This window comes from Meleagris gallopavo, chromosome 5 (assembly GCF_000146605.3).
Source record: "Meleagris gallopavo isolate NT-WF06-2002-E0010 breed Aviagen turkey brand Nicholas breeding stock chromosome 5, Turkey_5.1, whole genome shotgun sequence".
Lineage (NCBI taxonomy): Eukaryota > Metazoa > Chordata > Aves > Galliformes > Phasianidae > Meleagris > Meleagris gallopavo.
This window is the reverse complement of record NC_015015.2, coordinates 20,339,794-20,345,524: the sequence shown is the minus strand read 5'-3', so window position 1 is coordinate 20,345,524 and position 5,731 is coordinate 20,339,794. Positions and strand designations below refer to the sequence as shown.

Below are 5,731 nucleotides of genomic sequence, written 5' to 3'. Positions count from 1 at the left end.
TTTATACAGCTCTGCTTCCCTGCTACTCTGCTGGTTGGAGAATAGTGTGTTCCTGGAGCCAGCTGTCAGCTGGACCACCACACCTCTGCTTTTTATGAAGTAGAGGTATAATGGGATCCTCAGCCTACTCACCTCTGGTAAGAGGAAATCAGCAATGGGATGGGATGATGTGTTTGGCTATCATAGTTCAGATGCCTGAAAAGCAAAGCGTTTGGTGAATTTTGGTCCTTAAGTGCCAAATACATTTGTAGTGGGCAGAATTATTAGTCAGAGCAGCTAGTAGATGTCGCTGGACAGGTAGTACTGTATATCTCAAGGAGGAGAGATGGCCTCCTGCTACTACTCTAGTGGATCTCAGTAGAAACTAAAAACGAGGTTTTCATCATAGTCCTTCTCATTTCCTCATCCCCAGGATCGGTTCATCCAAGCAAACCCACACAGGAAAATTGGGATCAGGAAGAGGAATCGTGGAAGACCATGCAGCGCTGAAGATGAGGTATGGAGTAAATGACTGCATCTGGGTTCCAAGGGAAGGGGCTGCAGGGTACAAATAGCAGCTGTGACACTGAGAGAGAGTCTTCCATCAGCATCTATCACCATCTCTCCTTGAGCTTGGCTGTTGTTATGAAAGGTGTTATGTTTTAGAGGTTAGTTAAGGAAATTTGTTTCTTCTGCGACTGTGCTCCCCTGGGAGCGCAGTGACATGGCGGTTGGGAAGGTGAGGAAGATGAGGAACTTGTGGTTTAGATTCTGGGCAAGGAACTGGGAGAGCTGGATGTTAGTCTTGATTTTATGGTTACATCAGTATATGATGTTAATCATACCTCACAGAACCCAAAGATGCCTTCATATAATTTTTCCTTTGCTTCATGGAGATGGATCAGCAGATGCAATATATTATTCAGTATCTGCTTCTGAAAATAATTTGGAACCCGAGTTTTTATGAAATTGAATTATTAAAAGCTGTTGGAATGTGCTTGAATGTGGCATGTAACAAGTTATTCCACTTTTCTGAGCAATGGCTGGTTTAAATTATATTAAATGGAAAAAAATAATATTTTTAGTATTAGAGTTTCCTGCATCTGCTCCCTTTCTGTAGTCAACGTAGAATTATGAAGCTAGATCTACAATTAGACCAAGTTGACAAGGCTCTGAGCACCCTGCTCTAGCTGTAGGTGTCTCTGTGCATTGCAGGGGAGTAGAACTAGATGGCCTTTAAAGGTCTCTTCCAACTCAGATGATTTTACAATCTGGGAAAGCAGTGAATTCATTACTGGCCAGCACTATGGAATAATATTGGCTTTTATGTTTGAATATTTTCTTAGTCCTCCAATTGTCTCACAAATAAGCTTTCCCTAAAATATGGGCTCTGTGTGCTTCCTATTCCTAAAGCTAAGAATTAAAAATCAGTCATCTGTATGTAGGATGAAAATTTGTGCTTTCTGAAATTCTGATCACCTGCTCCTGTCACTTTTTCCATCTCCACTTTAGAAACATTGCTGTCAAAATCTCTATTGAGATTGATGGGTTTCTTCCAAACCAGCAGGTTTTGGTCAAATCACAGTTCTGAGAGAAAACCACTGGGCTCTAAGCATCATCTAGGATGGTGACACAGTTTTTTAGATGGTTAATCTGCTCCTGTCAAGAGACTCACATATCAAAGTAAGAGGTATACCAAGGAGATTCTCGGGAGACAATTTATTAGAAATCATGATACTAAGATGATTTAATTACTACTTTCAATTTAAATAATGGAGTTACTGCTTCTATATTTTACTTTTGATGTTCTTCGGGATTATCTTGTTTATCCTGTAACCAAGTATAGGGTTGTTCATAGCTGTGTTAGGGTGTGGAAGGGAGAAAACAAAAAACGTTTGGGTCACGCAGCCTTCAAAGATGCTGCTGTGTCTGCCCTATGATATGGGATATCAGTATACTGTTATACCTCAGTGCTTCTCCATGGTGAAACAATCAGGTCAACCTATTGTTTTTCAATATGAATGTATTTGTATAGTAATTTATTTTCTGAAAGTCCTAAGTAAGCTAGGGCATTGTAAATAATATCTATGCTTTTTTTCCTTCTGTATATTCATATGAAATTATAACTTCTACTCTTGCTCCTTTGTGTTTAATTGCCTAATCTGACATACGGTCCATTTTACAATATTTTTCCACTCCCATCATATCACGTCTATAATTCAGTTTATATTTGCAGCCTTCCACTATTTTAAATTGTTTATAGGTTTTGTCACTTACTCTTTCTTCAGTTCTGTTTTTCTTTCAGCTCTTATTTTATGACTTTATGCCATAGTAATGTGGTTTCATTTCAATCAATGCAGATCTTACCTGTGGATGATGAGCTATCTTTGTCAATGTCGCAAAGAGCCAAAAAAAACCCTGCAGCCTCTTCTGCCTTACAGCATATCACCCTTGCACTGAAACACAAGAGGCACTTTGTAGTGAGCTGGACCTTCATGTGAAATGAAAGAGTACTTACGCAAAGCCTCTGATTTCAGCCTTCCTTCTGCCAGGAAGAGCTTACTCTTACTTGGAAGAGCTCTGGAGTCCCATGCTGGGATGTCCACTTTTGGAATCTTTCTCTTCCTCTTTTATTTTTTATGTATTTTTTTAGAGTTATGTAATTTGGTATAACCAAAGACATTAAAGTGTTATGAATTATGCAGCCAGATTGGCCAGTAAAATGATATCCTGAGTGGGACATTTTATAAAGGAGTGGATCTGTCCTGTTGCTCAGTAATGTTATGTGGCTGATGGGTGTAATCCCTGCCTGAGGAAGAACGGAATCCCATGGCCTCCAGGCCAACAGGTTGGAAACTGCTGTGCTGTAATCTTTTGGGCTCTTTTGGCCTGAAAGCTGAGAAGCAAACCCTACCGTTTGGAGGTAGATGGATTATAATAGGGATAAATATGTAATGGCTTTTAGTGAAAACAATTTTGTTTTTCTTACTACTCCGTGTTAAAAATTAACCTTTAAAACCTTTAATATTAAAACAACAACAACAAAAGCCATGCAAACAAAAACCCAGACAACAAATCCAAACAAAAAATAATACCTCCCTCACCCAACTCAAAACTTAACCTTACTCACAACTGGTGCATAAACTGCAATCTAACAGGTTATGGTGTCTATTCACAAGAACCAATTTCTGAGTGGAAATAATTACAATGAAAACATATTCATGAGAATAGTGTATAATTACTAATTTTCTAGATGCCTTCTCCTTTGCTTTGCTATAAGATGAGTTGTGTTAATCACATCTGAGTCCTTTGCTAACATGTTTTTTTTCTTTTATTTTGCAGCCAGAAATACCTCAGTTGTGTTGGCTTACTGTAAAAATTATAGGTATGAGGAATCTCCGCAAAGCAGACCTGTGTAAGTACCACTGCTGGCATGTTTGTATCTCAGCACTGGAATTGCTGCCAGTCAGCTTAATGCTCCTGGGTAAAAAAGACCCCAGAATTTTATTCTTTTTCTTGAAAAGTGAAATTTCAGGAGGTGAAGTACGACATGCACTTGATTGGAACTTGGCAAATATTTAAAAGTAAAAAAAATTTAGAAGAGCCAGCAACTTCTGTTCAAATTCTGTATTTTGATGTTTGTTGCCCATGTAGTATTAGTAGTATGAAGTAGGCTTTTTTTTTTTTAAATTTACATACATCTACGTAAAGAGCTATGAACTCAGAATGTTTACTTTTGGGTCTGGTGAAGTATTTAGAAATTCTCAGAGGTTGGGTTTTTTCCTACCTGGTTGGGCAAAAGCGATTAATAAAAGAAGTACTGCTGTGATAGTCACACAGCTTTCTGTTAACCCAGTGAGCCAAACTGACTGCTACGTGAGGCTGTGGCTGCCAACAGCTTCGCACCAGGAAGCCCGTACAAGAACTGTATCCAACTGCAGGAACCCTGTCTGGAATGAAACTTTTCACTTCATGATACAAAGTGAAGTGAAGGTAAGACCCATATCTGTTCTCATGAGCTGAAACTTTCTACAAGGGATGTTTTCACCTTCTGTGTGTCTCTGGTACCAGGTGCACACTGCAGGAATATATAGGAGGAGGTTGTACTGATGTTAGAGACCTCAGCCACCAAGTTCCTGACTCTCTGGAAACATTTATTTTCATTTTAGCCATGGAGTAGCTGAAAGCTTTATATGTATGTTATTTTTCTACCTAACACCTACCTAAAAACACTTCTGTATCTATTTGAGTTTTCATTTCTCCTATGAAGAAAGGTTGAGGGAACTGGGCTAGTTTAGCTTAGAGAAGAGAAGGCTCTGGGGAGGCCTCATTGTAGAGCATATAAACAGAAGGGGGAATGGCTGTTTACAAGGGTGGATAGTAATAGGACAAGGGGGAAAGGTTTTAAACTGAGACGGGAGATTTAGGTTAGATATTAGGAGGAAGTTTTTCACACAGAGAGCGGTGATGCACTGGAACATGTTGCCCAAAGAGGTTGTGGATGCCCCATCCCTGGAGGCATTCAAGGCTAGGCTGGATGTGGCTCTGAGCAGGCTGGTCTAGCGGTTGGCAACCCTGCCCATGGTAGGGGGGTTGAAACGAGATGACCTTCGAGGTCCTTTTCAGCCCAGGCCATTCTATGATTCTTTGATTCATTTCTCTAAAAACAGCTTATGGGCTGTGGCCCAATATCACCGTCAAACATGGGGTTATGAGTATTGGGCAGGGGAGGGTCATGGATCTGCAGCCCTGTCCTGTCTGCTGTCCTGCACAGTCCTCTGATCTCTGTCCTATGCAAATTCTGTTTAGCTCTGCTATCATTACGCAATCTGCCCAGGCCTCTGCCCATCCTCTTACCTCCCATAGAATTGTAAGGGCTGGAAGAGGCTTCTGGGGATCATCTAGTCCAGCCTTTTTCTGCTGAAGTGAGTTCCCAGCAGGAGGCTGCACAGGAAAGCAACCTACTGTGGTCTTACCCAGTGCAGTCCTCAGCTACGTGTCATCAAAGTAAATTTTGGCTTTTATTCCTACAGCGTCCCCTCCTCCCTCTCATGTGCAACCCAATGGATCCCTTTTCCATGTTCCCTGTAGAAAACAGGAATCAGAATGCAGCCTGGAGATGGGTCTCAGAGCCCATTTGTGAAATGTGAGAGCAGAACTGGTCAAGAGGAACATACAAACAAGTCAGCAACTATTCTAACAGCACTTCCTATTATATGTCATGCTGCCCTTAGAGAATGGGACTAAGAAAAGTTTTTGCCTCTGTTAGACTGATCTGATCAAAGGAGAATAGTGAATTACGGGTTTGAATTTATTAGTAGGCTTGAATAGGTAAGATAAATGTACTGAAGTTTGACCTCCTCCATCCTTCTTGGTTTCAGAGAAATGCAAACAAATCAAAACAGTTCAAAATCTTGTGGCTTCCCTCTCTCAGCACATGCAAAACAAAGATTAAATGAGAAGACTTTCCCTTTCACTGGGACTTGAACTAGGCTATGCTGAGGAGTAGGGTGGTGAATGAGAGATACCGAAAGCATCAAAGAGAACAAGGGAAATTTGCAACGCATAGCAACAACGCATAGCAATTACTGTTTCCTAACTATCAGCAAGCGTGCAGATTTTGGTATGAATTTTCCACTGCTCTGATTGCTCTATCATCTTTCAAAGACCAGTCACCATCAGTTGAATCAGAGGTCTAAGAAGCTTTCCAAAGTCTTGGTAATATTTTCTTACTAGCAACCCTGAAGTCTTT

The 5,731-nt window shown here is 40.5% G+C and overlaps 1 long non-coding RNA gene across 1 annotated transcript; it reads left to right on the top strand.

The window, feature by feature from the left end:
• The first annotated feature begins 343 nt into the window (after positions 1 to 343).
• LOC109367979 lies at positions 344 to 3,966 on the top strand. Its single transcript, XR_004159886.1, has 3 exons — positions 344 to 496; positions 3,322 to 3,394; positions 3,836 to 3,966. It is a non-coding gene; the product is annotated as an uncharacterized LOC109367979 (long non-coding RNA).
• The last annotated feature ends 1,765 nt before the right edge of the window (positions 3,967 to 5,731 follow it).